Source organism: Amblyomma mixtum, chromosome 10, assembly GCF_055824585.1.
Source record: "Amblyomma mixtum isolate Tamu chromosome 10, ASM5582458v1, whole genome shotgun sequence".
NCBI classification, from domain to species: domain Eukaryota; kingdom Metazoa; phylum Arthropoda; class Arachnida; order Ixodida; family Ixodidae; genus Amblyomma; species Amblyomma mixtum.
In genome coordinates, this window is record NC_143021.1 from 140,588,916 (window position 1) to 140,603,007 (window position 14,092).

Genomic DNA, 14,092 nt, shown 5'->3' on the forward strand with positions numbered 1-14,092 from the left:
AATGGCGCTAGTTGGACAGCGCAGGTGCTGTTGTCTTCTTCTTTCTTTGGGCCTCGTCTCAGCACTGTTCTTTGTTTCCACAAGCAGCTGCTAAAGATTTGCGCGCGAGCTTCACGGCAAAGCAAAAATTCGCAGCCATAATATTTTTTTTTATTTCACTAGCAGTACTATAAAAAGCACAAGATCGAGAGACACGACGCCATTTTTCATGAAAAATGCGTGGTTATTCAGCCATTTGGGCTCTCCATGCAAGAAGCAGAAACGCAAGTGTTAATTACCCGCCATTCACGTCCATTAGTTTTTTCTGGTGGCAGAGCTGGACAGATAGGCTTTTGCTTAGGATGGGAATCGGCTGCCGCTTCATGGCAATTGCAATCAGGACTGATACATGGTAAGGTTGCGTTATGGTAGGGATGCGAAAATAAAAGAAAAAACGTTCTTTCTGAAAAATTCGACAGCAGAATGTCACCAATATTTGGTTCACATAATTTTATAAGGCCGCCTAAAATTTAGTCCATATCACTGCAGTTCGCTATGAAGGATGCGATAAGACAGTTTTAGCTGACTAGTTTTACGGCTACTTCTGATTACGCTGGCTCAGTCAACATAAGCATAGCGGGCGTACGGCTAGCATGTTTTATAAAAGCAAATGGCTACGCTGGTAAGGCTAAGCGGAGTGGTTTTGACTTGTGACACTATCTAGCGGTTAGAAATAGAACCGTTTTGATGAATAGAACCAAAATTTGTGTCTAGTTCATATCTCTCTGTTGCTGTTTCCCTGGAACCCTCCTGGTGTAAAGTGAACGAGCTTACTTGAAGGGCACCTCATCGGAAGTGTGTGATGAGAGGCTAGTGTGTGATGAGAGCAGGAGATAGGACAAAGAAAAGATGCAGACAGGAGGAGCGTAGACTACCAACTGATTTATTGAACGAAAATGACCTTCCTTCAAGAGCAATGCATGCGTACCCAAACATAGCGCCAAAAGCAAACGTACCCTATCTTATCAACCCAAAAAGTTAAGTTCTTTCTGACACAGGTGAATTTATGCCTCGGTAACACATTTTTCCGCACCGTATGTAGCAATTTGCCAGGCTTCAAAAATCTCGCGGGCCTTCCTGTCCTTCGCGCAGCCTATAATCTTCGTTTTCTTGAAAAGCGGCCCGCAAAATAATTTTGTCCTCTTGTCATTGATCTTACAAGACTGACAGTGCCTTGCTAAATGCTGCCCACCGTGCTGGCTCAAAGAGTTACTGTGCTCCTCAAGGCGTTTAGGCGCGAAGCACGGTGGGCAGCATTTAGCAATGCACTGCCAGTCTTGTAAGATCAATGACAAGAAGAAAAAAAGTATTTTCTGCGCGGCTTTTTAAGCAAACGAAGTTTGTAGGCTGCGCGAAGGACAGGAAGGCAGGCGAAATTTTTGAAGCCTGGGAAATTGCTAGATATGATGCGGGAAAATGTGTTTGCGAGGCATCAATTCACCTGTATCAGAAGGAACTTGACTTTTAAGGCGAAAGCCTTTAATGTCTCTTCGTTGTAAGCAGCAGTTGTCGACAGAAATTTCACCCTTTTCAGTTTGGCGAAACGGTCGTCACGTCACAGTGCGCGAATTTCAAACGGGGCCAATTGTACTCTGGCTAGTAACCATGCAACCAATTGAAGAGATCGTATGGTGATGCTCGAAGTGGGGCTGAGCTTAATCAATTGCTTAATTACCAAATTCGCCTAATTAACGTTTCTAGTCAGGCCATATAAATAAATAAAACCGAGTAGGAAATTGGTCGAGCTCGGGAATCGAACCCCGGTCTTTGGCGTGCGAGACGAGCATGCTATCCACTCCGCCATGCCAGCGCGATGGTTTGGAATGAACAAAGGCGCGTCTAGTCAATACGGTGTCTTCGCTCACTCCCATCCTCCTCCCTTTCCTCCTGGTGAGGTTTAGGTGTCCACCGAGGTATGAGAGACAGATACATTTCCTTTCCTCAAAAACCAATTTACCGACGAGCGAGGCGTAGAACCGAATGGGCGATGGCGTTCTATGGACTCCCTGGCAGCGTTGCAAGACGCTGTCGCGTTCCACTCTTAGAGGTGAAGCTTAACATCTTAACCACACATCAGTGACCACACTTTAGGTAAAAAAAGTGCCCCCCTCAATTTTGACGGCTGTCCATCGAGATATGCGAGACAGTTACTGCGTAATTTCCTTTCCTCAAATACAATTTTCATTTTCTTCATTACGGGCCCTCTTTGTCTTCTTTCACTCCCACTTCCTTCCTTCCTCTACGGTGCGGTTCAGGTGTCCACCGAGATGACGAGAGAATTACTGTGCCATTTCCTGTCCTCAAAAAGCGTTGCGTTCAAAGGGCAAAGCATCGCGCCGAACGGGTGGTAACGCCACCACCACGCCACCACCGGTGGACTCCCTGGCAGCGCTAAAACACGCTGCCGCGTTCCACTCGTAAAAGCGAAACTGAAGCGTCATTAATTAGCACTGAATTAGTATTCAGGCATTAATCAGTAATTAAGCATTAATTAGTGATTTGTCATCACTTAGCAATTAGTACTCGATTATATGTGACGCCACCAGTGCCACAGAAGTAGCGAAAGTGGTGCGGAAAACGCTTTCGCCTCTACGCACTTTAGACAGTCAAAGTGCCCCCTGAATTTTTTCAGTTGATAACATAGGCTACTTTTGTTTTTGGCGTTAAGTTTGGTTGCCATGCGTTGCTCTTGAAGGAAGGTCGTTTTCGTTCAATAAATCAGTTGTTAGTCTACGCTCGTCCTGTCTGCATCATTTCTGTGTTCTGTCTCCTGCGTAGTTTTCTGTCTACAGAACACCTACCTGATGGGTTAGCTCAGTGAAAGAAAACGCGACTTGCATTGGTAGTTGTTTCATACATCGAGACCAGTGCCGCACTGTTCGTACGAAGCGCAGCTTTGAAGCCTCCGCGATGGCTTAGTGGTTACGGCGCTCGGCTGCTGACCCGAAAGACGCGAGTTCGATCCCAGCCGCGGCAGCCGAATTTCGATGAAGGCGAAATTCTAGAGGCCTGTGTACTGTGCGATGTCAGTGCACGTTAAAGAAATCCAGGTGGTCGAACTTTTAAGAGCCCTTCACTACAGCGCCTCTCATAACCTGAGTCGCATTGGGACGTCAAACCCCAACAAATCAAATCAAATCAAATCAAGCGCAGCTTTGAACCTCAAAAGCACTGTTTCACCTGCTTTCTACTTCGCGAAAAGCAAGAATTCAGACTCCGGCATTGTATGCTCTCTTTGTCGCTTCAAAACTGAAATATAAATAGACGATCTCTTCATTTGGAAACATTTGCAGTTTGCAGCGGCTTCCTCAAATTTGTTCTGGATGTTGCTGGAAGTGGTCCGCAAGGAGGCCCACGCGGTCTTTAGCAGCGCGCAACGTCAAATCGCGCTTGGTTGCGACTGCGGCATTTCGAGACATCCGCTTCCACATCCGCTCAGAGCCGCTACAAAGGATTCACCACGACCACGCCGCAGAGCAAACAGCGATCTTTTTCGATTTTGAAGCGCTTTCAACGACTGTAGTCTAGAAAATGGGCCCTTGAGACAGTGAAACTGGGAAGCGCTCTCAGACGCTGCCGTCGAGCCAGAGGCAGGCATCCTGAACTAACCGTAAAAACGGAAACATTTCCATACGACACGATGCTCCACTAAAACGCCGCGCCTGCAGAACGGAGGCGCCCTTCAGCTGACCCGCAGCGGGTGAGCGGACTGCGCATGCGCATTTCAGCGTCCGTCCCGCTCAGCCGTGTAGCGGACCGCAAAACCGTTCAGCTAAAAGTGTCTAGTAGAGTTAATTGGGAAGCGTTAACGACGTGGCTCACAGCGTAAAGACACTTTGCTCAGAAACAGGCTCCCAAAATCACTGAAGTGCCTTCCACCGCTCCTATAAATGTTAAAACGGTTATAGAACTTTTTTTTTTCGGCGACGGCAACTTTACAAATTCTTCCTGGAACGTTCATCCACTTGCGCATAACGAAATGACGAAAATATTTGTTTGTCACAAACATAAACATAGTCACCCTTCGTATTATAACTGTCGCACGCGTCGCGGAAACTGTTCACCATATCGCTGCTTCTGGAATAGGCCACGTGAGGTGGGCAGAATCACTGGAACGATCGCGCCGCGTTTCTCAGAGCAGTAGCTGCCCCGTCAAAATGTGGACGGTGCGACTGAGTGGTGTTCCAGAGCAAGTCAACCACCGTGCAGTTTCCATCAACGGCAAGGTGTACTCGTTCGGCTCTTTTCACGAGGACGGGCCTCACCCCTTAAGGAACCTCGTCGACGTGTCCATCTTCGACCCTGCAACGTCGCGGTGGGATATCGTGGCAACACATTCACCGTTCAATGGCATTTTCCGTCGCACCGTTGTCGCCTACGGTCACTGCGCGTACCTTTGGGGCTTACGGAACGGCTGGCAGTCGGAAAGCGTCCTTTGTCGTTTCGACACGAACACCATGACGTGGAGCTGCCCTGTGGTGAATGGTGAGGAGCCGACACCGCATTACGGCGCCTCAGCATGCATGGTCGGTCAGCGCATGTATATATTTGGTGACCGCCATGCTTCCCAAGATGTCAGCGCGCTTGACCTGGATACCATGGAGTGGCATCGCGTCCCCACCACTGGAGAAGTCCCTCCTCCGCGATCCTTCCACACGGCCTCTGCAATCGGGACCCGCATGTACGTGTGGGGAGGTTGCTTAGCTGCCGCTTTTCACACTGGTCGCTTTGAAAATGTCAACTCATTATTCTACCTGGAAACAACCACCTCGACCTGGGTGCGCCCACACGTACAGGGCGTTCCCCCCGTGGGTCGGCACGGGCATTCAGCCTTTGTTTACAGAGGCGAGCTGTACATCTTTGGGGGGTACAAGGAACTTATGCACAGTTTCTCTGCAGACATGCACAAGTATGACCCTGAGACATCGTGCTGGACTAAGGTGAAGCCGTGGGGCTCAGGACCGTCTGCCAGGGGATATCAAGGTTGCTGCATTACTGGCGAAAGAGTGTTTGTGTTTGGCGGTTATGGCCCGGTACAGGACCCGCAGGAAGGAGAGGAGAAGGAGGATGCGGCGGTGACGGATCTTCACGTGTTGCACTTGGAACCGACACTAAAGAATTTATGCCTGCTTGCAGTGATCGATGCACGACTGGATGTAAGCGAAATCCCACTCATTAGAAATCAGATCAACGCTATCCTCTCACCCTAATCGAATTCGCTATGCAGATGTTGTACTTCAAGCAAATAGAGCGCCTTCGGCGTATCTATAATTCCCGTCGTCGATAAATCAGTTTTCGACCTAGATACCTATATCGTGAATAAACACTTTTACTCTAAAAACTTTTCGTCTCACCCTCAGTATTCTTACGCAGCAATGTCGGTAGTGTTCACTTTATAATGATGTAGCAGTTTATTAATTTTTTATCAAGACGAAAACTTTGTCCGAAGGGATATTTACTCCTACATATCGATTTCACTCCATCCTGGCTGCTGCTTCTGGCAATTCAGGATAATATTATTTCGCTCCAGTTTTGAGCTCGTGCCTAGCTGCATATAGAACATACGAGACAACTTTTTCAAGGCAGGCGGCAGCGCGACTTCCTGGATTAGACAGTAATCCTGCATTTGTGCTGGGCGCCAGGATGGGTTCGTCTACATCTGCATTGCTTCGGAAAGGGGCACGGTTTTCACCTGTTCCTGCGTGTCTATGGATAGGTTCATCCCATAGAATATAATTGGTCGGAATGCTGACGACTTTATATTGTCGGGTCATATCTATAGTTTCCTAATAACATCTCTGAACGAACCTACTGCGATCCATGCCTTAACCTTGCACGGTAGTACTCTTGATAGGTTGTGTATCAGATCGTATAGAAGGTAGTCGGCAGCATGCTGGCTGGAACAAGAAATTTCCTTTCATATCTGCATGTCTTATCTATGCGGATGTGGCGGTGGCGCAGGCGCACATGGCATATTACTTGTATTCGTGACGATGCATCACCATGCCCCAACAGAATTGACTCTGCGCTTCACGACTAACGTCATGTGGCTTTGTTCTATACCTTGCCCACTTCAAGAAATGTGAACAGCAGAGAACCTGGTAGGAAGCCGCTGCCGATGACATTGAACAACTCCTTGTCTGAGTGACTATACGCATTTTATCGGGAAGGACGGGTAGCTTTCGTGCTAGTCGAAAAATTCTTTGCGCGCTATTTTCTGTAGAGAAAGCGCAGCTCGTGTTCGACGCTCTATTAAAACAGCGCAAAAGCGCTGCTTTTGCTAAACCCATTTTTTTTGGCTGAGACTTAATAACCAAGGAGTGTGTGGTATAAAAACTGACATTCAAAGCTATCTTCAAACGAAACTGCGGTACAAATGCGTTTCAGGTTTTCTTCGTATCTACGTATTGCATTTTCTCAGCTCGCTTTGATACCTTTTTCTTTCAGTGTGTCTTTCAGTGGCTTTCGCGCCAGGGTTTTGACTCCACTGTCGCGGGTTGAATGTTGACCGACTTCGTTCGAGGCAAATTATGAAAACACGTTTCGAAATGTCGGTGCGCGCTAATGAATCCCAGGTGCTTAAAAAATATGATGTTACCTCTGGCGTAGGGCTCTGCGTTCATTACAATAACACAGCCCTCCATTACCGTGCTTACTCAGGCGGTACCCCGTACAGTCGTAGTTAACGCTTATAGTGTATTTATTATGACTGATTTTTTTTTTAAATTCCGCTTAACCCAGAGCCCTCAAATACGGTACTGCCCAAACCCTATGTACAGGCTCGTTGCTCTAAACAGAGAAAACCCTACCCCTCCAAAGCTTTTTTGCGCTTCTATGGGGCACGTACCACTCCCGAGTCTTTGAGAAATCACAGACACGCTAAGCGCATGCGTAATTTACTGATTGTCCAAGAAGGCAGCCACTTCCTTGTGTTTAGTTGGCCGCGCGCCGCGTCAGTCATCCCTAAACTTGACCACAGCTGAACATCATTGGCTGTTGGTGCAGCAGCTGGGCATCTGCACATATTCTTGCCCCCGCGAAGAGAAGGACGCAAGAGGCGCCATCTCAACGCGATCATAGAAAGTGCTTCGCAGCAAGTGAACATGGTCACTCAAAGCGCCGCGACGTCTTCGTGCCCGATCAAAGCCTCAGAATGCTATGCGAAGGAATGCGGGCCGGTAGTGGCGCAGCTACCAGTGTTAATAGGCGTAGCGAAATTTCTGCCCAAGTTCCCTAGTGCGGAGTCCTGGTATTGGTGCTATTTCTTCAAATATAAACGTTGAGTGGACGACTAGAGTGTACTTTCTCCTTAACCTTCTCTGATATCCTCAAGCAGTTATTTGCCTTTTTAAAAATTACTGAGATTGTTCTAAAGATTTTTTCTTTCCGCATACAGGCGCGAGTCTAATATAAGAGTGGTGTGCTCTGAGAAGAAGTAAACATTGCCACATTCCTGGACATTGCCGTGGCGCCGTCTCCTGGCCGAACTGCCTTAACCGCCATCCTGGCTAGCCTTAGCCATGGTGGCAGGCAGTGCTTCATCGTCGTCTCTTCTTCGGGTTCCGCTCGGGAGTTCGCTGCTACCTGGCGCTGTTTAGTAAAACGTCACCTGGCTGTCCCGACAGTATAGCCGTGACATATCTGGTGGAGGTGCTGGGTAACGTCCCATGTACACTGACTCTGAAGACACCTTTGAAGCCAGCTCTCAGTGCGTGGACACAACCCCCGTCCACAAAGCGAGCCACCGCCTGCGAGGCCTACAGCCAGAGTTCAGCGGCATGACAAAACCGGCAAGAGATATGACATCAACCACAGGTAGCCAGACCGCTCAACGTTTTGGAGCTGAGACTCCCTTCGTACTTCACGCGCCCAGGTCACCGCCAACGTTCCACCGTGACAGGTTCGAGGACGTTGAAGACTGGTTGGCCAGTTTCGACCGTGTGGCAGCCTTCAACCAGTGGGACGGTGAGCGCAAGTTGAGGAACGTTTACTTCGCGCTAGAGGACTCGGCAAAGATCTGTTTCGAGAACCACGAGACCTCTTTTGCCACCTGGGAGGTTTTTCGTCGCGAGCTGCTGGCGACATTCGGCACCAGTGAACGAAAAGAGAAGGCGGAAGTCGCTTTGCACTCGAGGTCGCAGCAGCCTAATGAGAGCGTCACCATGTTCGTTGAGGACATGATGCGCCTCTTCAGTCGAGCCGACCCTGCTATGGCCGAGGCAAAGAAAGTGCGGCACCTGATGCGGGGCGTTAAGAAGCAGCTGTTTGCTGGACTTGTCCGCGACCCTCCAAAGACAGTGGCCGATTTTACGAAGCAGGCAGTGAGCATGGAACGCTCCTTGCAGGAACGCGGTGCGCAGTACGGCCGGCAGGCTAGTATGGCAGCCGCTCAAACCTGCACGCCTACGACGCTGCCTCCTGAAGATCTTCGAGACCTTGTAAGGAGCATCGTTTTTGAAGAACTCGCGAAACTCCGCTTCGAAGCTCCACAGGCCAGCGTCGCCGCCCTGTCGGACGTGGTACGGGATGAAATCAGTCGAGTGGTGCAGCCAGCACCAGTTGTTCCGGAGCCGCAACCCTACGTCATGACCTACAGCGAGGCACTTCGACGGCCTGCGGCAGTGGCACAAGCTTTTTCACCTATGCCGGCTGTGCAGTACCCACGTCCAACTGTGCCCACCATCGTGCCGCAGGAATTCCGGCCCGCCATGCGTAAAGCGGACATGTGGCGAACGCCGAGGAACCGGCCACTCTGCTACCACTGCGGTGAGCCCGGCCACATCCTGCGCCACTGCCACTACCGTAGGATGGGTTTAAGGTATTTTGCTTCAGACGCTCCTCGACCACGCTACGGCGAGCGACCCCAGGAGATTGAACAGTACCTGACGTCCAACTTGCAGGCTGAGACCGTGCCGCGATGCCAGTCTCGATCCCCATCGCCAAGGAGATTCTCTTCTCCCAGCCGCCCGTCGAACTCTGGCGAATTCAGAGGCAGGTCCCCACGGCGGGAAAACTGAAGACGGCGTCCTCTGGGGGTAGGGCCGCCGCAGCTAGAAAGAGACAAGAGGCTCCACTCGACGATTTGCAGCGACGACGAGACCAATGACCACCTGACACGACGAGCCCACCGACGAAGAGCCAGCAGTTGGCATCTACGGAAATTCCAGTAACCGCCGATAACTGTGAAGTAACCGCACTGGTAGATACCGGCGCTGATTTCTCTGTGATAAGCAGCCAGCTAGCCACAACCCTTAGAAAGGTTTTGACACATTGGACCGGGCCCCAGATCCGCACAGCCGGCGGCCATGTTGTGACGCCGACCGGCGCTTGCACCTTACGAATTCAGATCCGCGGCGTCACTTTCCCCGGCTGCTTTGCTGTGCTACCTGAGTGTTCTAAAGACCTGATTCTCAGTCTGGATTTCCTACAGGAATATGGGGCTGTCATCGACTTTAAGGAGCTGATCGTCTCGTTTGCCGCACACCGTACTGTTGGCGACGAACCGCAGCAACACAGGACTAAGTTGCGGTGGCCATTGTATGGCCACCTTATGGGCACCAAGTATGGCGCCCATTGGGCAACGTAGGGTATATTTTTTTTTTGCGCACACAGCAAAATAAAGTATCCCTTGTGCAAATACGCAAGCTTCTCACCATTGCATCGTAAAGCCCGGGAAGGAATCCTTTGTAACTTCCGCCCTTAAAACTGGTCTTCTGCCTTAGTCCCGATGCATCTGCTTGTTAGGAATTTCTGTGAAGCTTGCATATTGCGTATAAGCAGACATGACGAGAAAAATGACGGGCATGTTATGGGAGGCATTGCAACCAAGGGGTGAAATTTTCTATATTCCCAACAGTCCACGAAAATGCAACGCTAGCGCCAATTCCTCTTTCTATTGCGTTGACAGTAGTTGGAGGCGGAATAATTCGTATTAATCAACTTGCCAACGGACGACAAAACCACGCAGGCGCGGTGGGTGTTCGCAAGGCATCTGCTTCAGGCGTGGACTGGTAAAAATCGGGCCACCTAATGGATGGTGGGCGGATGTAGCGTTGTCCGCCTGCTCTGCGCGTGGCCGTGCGCTGCGCTTTGCACGGATTTTCCTACACCATTTATTTCTTGTTGTGGCACGGTAAAATTGGGGCGCCGATAGTGAACTGTAGTAAACGAAGTCGAGCCTTATGTAGCGGGTGTAGAGAACACATTTTTGCATGGTATTATTGACATATATGTCCTTGTCGTTACTTTCAGTCTAAAAGAGATATTTCTCAAAATAAACTTGGTCTCGGTTCCAGAATTCGACACGCCGCAGATAATCTGTGTAGACATATCAGAGGTGTTAAGTTTATCGCAAACGGCGCACCCGACATTCTAAGTCCACCAAATTGGGCATCGTTCACGCAATAAGTGTGCAATCATTTCGCGCATACTGTTCGCGCAATAGAGAAGGATCCTTCTGTGCACAGTGAGTTCACGCAATTTAATGCGTGCACGATGTATCTTACAATCGTAAATACTTTGAAACAGCATTTCAATACTTATGCACACACTTGAAAGGAGACCACTATCACGCTAAGGTCTTCACTGTTCGTGTTTTACAAGCGACATCAATAGAATTAAATTAACATTCAGATGCACAATCGGCTCCGGTGATAGGCCAACTTTTCAGCAGACCAAGCACGATGGCTCTTTCGTCAATGGTAGTGATTAAAGCGTGGTTCACAACCACCGCGCCGAAATTAGCGGTGGGTTCCGAGTAGGCGTGCATAGGAAGAGGTTGCCCTCTTATCCGTGCCTGTCTCGCTGCACCCTTTGCAATTTCGAATGTCAAGAACACAAACTAGAACACGACCGTAGCTTTCGCAGCACCGACGTAACTAATACATGAAGGAACAGTACGCCAGTGTGTGTGACCGGTTCCGCAAAGCAGGCGCCAGCGCCCGACATGATGCGACTGAACAAGTTCGCGAAACACGCTGTGGATTCGTGACGGTTGCAAGGGCCGCGCGGCTCACAAATCAAAAGGGATAGAGAGAAAGAGACATCTTTTCTACTTTCAGAAACTTCTTGCGGTTCGATCTTGTGTCTTTATTATAGCCGCTAGAGCCAATAACTTCTCGACTTAAGTTCACAGCGGCTGGAGGCGCCGTTACGGCTTAAGCGATATACATGTATGCTTTAACAACAGCTGTTGGTGATCTGCATAAGCCATCTTATATTGCGCTGAAACTACGACACATAAGGGGATAACACAAGTACCGGACGAGCGCAAACTATCAACTGATTTATTAAGGTTCGAGCCCCTAGATTTTAGTAAAACTCATGCATGGAAACCCGCACAGAAAATGCTCAGAAAACGGCTTGGCTCATAAAATAGATATTGCGTTCGGGAGTGTAGTGAGCGAGACAGGTTCTTGGCAAAGCCAGGTCAGCTTGTGTCTTCTAAAGCATTCGTAAAAGCTTATCATACATGAAAATAAAATAATAACATACATACAATAAAAATTGGAAGTTCGGCGCTCTGTACTATCTTCTGCTTCTTCTTCCTGTGTTGTGTTCGCGCTGCTGATACATATATATATACCTGACCCGTTCGCTGTCAAAAATTCGAAGGATGTAGCAGGCCACTTAAAAAGCTGGTTAATATCTGGTACACGTTTTCTGTAGTTGTAGAGGGCCTTTTTTACTCGATCCCGCATGCTGAGCTGCTGGCGCGAGTTGAAACATGCATTGAGGACAATGGAGAAGTGTCCCTACAGAACTCAACAAGGATGACGGCGGACAATTTTATCGCTATGCTGGAATTTTACCTGAACAGCACCTTCATAACATAGGTTAACAGGTTTTGCTTGCAAAGGCTTGGTATATATATCGGCTCATGTGTGGCACCTGTGTTGTGCAACATTTTTTTATCATTGACCAGTCCTTGACGACGGCTTTAGATGGCTTCCAAATTTTAAAAGTATTGAGGATTGTAGATGAATTTTTAATTCTTTTAGCAAGGAAGAATGATGTGCAATGTGAGAACTTGAAAGCTGATATTTTAGATCAATTCAGAAGACTTGCTGAGGGGTGACCTTCACGCACGAAGTCCTTACCGCGAACACTTTACAGTATTTGGACATGCAGCTAACTGGTCCTGTCCGATTTTCACCTATGTTTAATGCTCCATCCCATTCTAGCGAAGGTTTTACTTCCAATCGATTGAGCTCACTCGAAAACTGCCTACAGAGGCATTGCTGCCCTTTGTCTAGGGTAAGCGATCAAAAGGTTCCGCATGCATAGAATGAGTGATAGCTTTGGAAACCAAATTTCAAGATTGGCCGCTGCAGGTTACCCCTGTGCGAGCGGGACAGAGGTATGTGAATCTCTTCTCCAGAAGTTCCAGGAGTTGAAAAAAAAAGCGCGCAAAAGGGCTACAGGCAATGATACGCAAGATGCTTTGATGCCTTACGTACAGCCTTTGTCAAAAGTTTAGAGCCTAGTGGGTTTGCTTCTAAGCAATATTGTGGCGCTCCTGTAGCACTAATGGAAGCCCTACGCATTGGAGGAAGCAGGACCAAAAATATTCTTACCTTCAGAAGATTTGGGGCGCTGAGGACGCATTACAAGCAAAGCAATGTGGCCCAGAAGGAAACCCCCTGGGCTCTAAACTTCTGACAAAGGCTGTACATATTATCGCGCACAAACTAAAGAAAGTGGCCAGCAGGTACGAAGTAAGCAAGGCAGCAATGTGGGCTAGTTGGCTGTACATTTGAGGGGAATAACGCGCTGTACACGGGAAAAACAGCAACTGACATGACGGATACAGGACAAGCGCGCTCGTCCTGCGTCCGTCGTTTCAATGGCTGTTTTTGTCCGTGCGTAGCGCGTTATTCCCCTTAAAGGTGCGAGGTACCGATGGAATTCTCAGCGCCAAAGAGGCTAGGAGAGCTGTGCTCACGCATGGCAAAGCATAAGGAGAGGAAAAGTGGTTGTGGAAAAAGGCACCTGAAGTATAGTGAACTAGAATACTTTCTAGTGGCGCGAACGGAAGGGAAATGGGTGCTCTTGACACGCCGGACGCCACTGACGGCCGCTGGTGGCGCTGCAGGTCTCTTTTCTAGGACCGCGCGCGCGCGAAGTCTTTGCTTGCTTTGCGTTCGGTACGTTGCGCACGTTTTTCTGCTTGTCGCCTTGAAATTTCACGTGTGTTTCGCGTAGCACCAACGAAGACGTCTTATATCTCTTCGAAAGCACCTTGTGAAGTACGCAATGGCAAAGAGAAAGACGGACTCTCGCTGTTTTGCTCCGGGATGCCGAAGCGGCTCTCCGGGAGCATCCTTGTTTGCTGCTCCGAGGGACAAGGAGCATCGAAAAAAGTGCGAGCGGAGTTTGCGAAGACAGGACAAGCCTCTCACAGAAACCGCTGCGGTATGCGAGCACCACTTTGAGACGCATTTCATTTTGCACGTCTACGTTCATGTCATCAACGGCAGCCAAGTGCGGATTCCAGGCGGTAAGCCATCGCTGGCACCTGACGCGGTGCCTACGCTCTTGCCTGGTTGCCCGGCCTATCTTTCCGTAAAGCCCGTGGGAGCAAGGACTCAGCGGTAAAAACCAGCTCCAGCAAGCGTGTCAACAAATAAGAAGAAGCGCCAGGATTCTGTCAGCAGCGCAGCGAACGACGACAATGAAATTGTGGACTCATCGGGAACCGAAGCGTTCACGACTCGTGCACTTCGTAGTTTAGACATTTCCCCTGAGTACTGCTGCCCATTTATGTAGGATGGTGCCTCAAGTCTTGGCTTTGCGACAACAAGCATAGAAACAAGCCCTAGAATTGAGGTTGTACATGACAAGGTTGTTTTGTTTGCTGCCACGGGAGATGAACTGCGCGCACAAGTAGTATTCGTTAGAGGTGCGTTGTTTCATTTCATTTCATTTTAATACCTTAAAGACCCACTGGGGGTATTACATAAGGGGTGGGTACATACAGTCACATGAACAAGTGACACTGTCGTGTGTCCGCTGGCAGAAGCGGACAGAGCGCTGCCAGGGACAGAGGGAATTT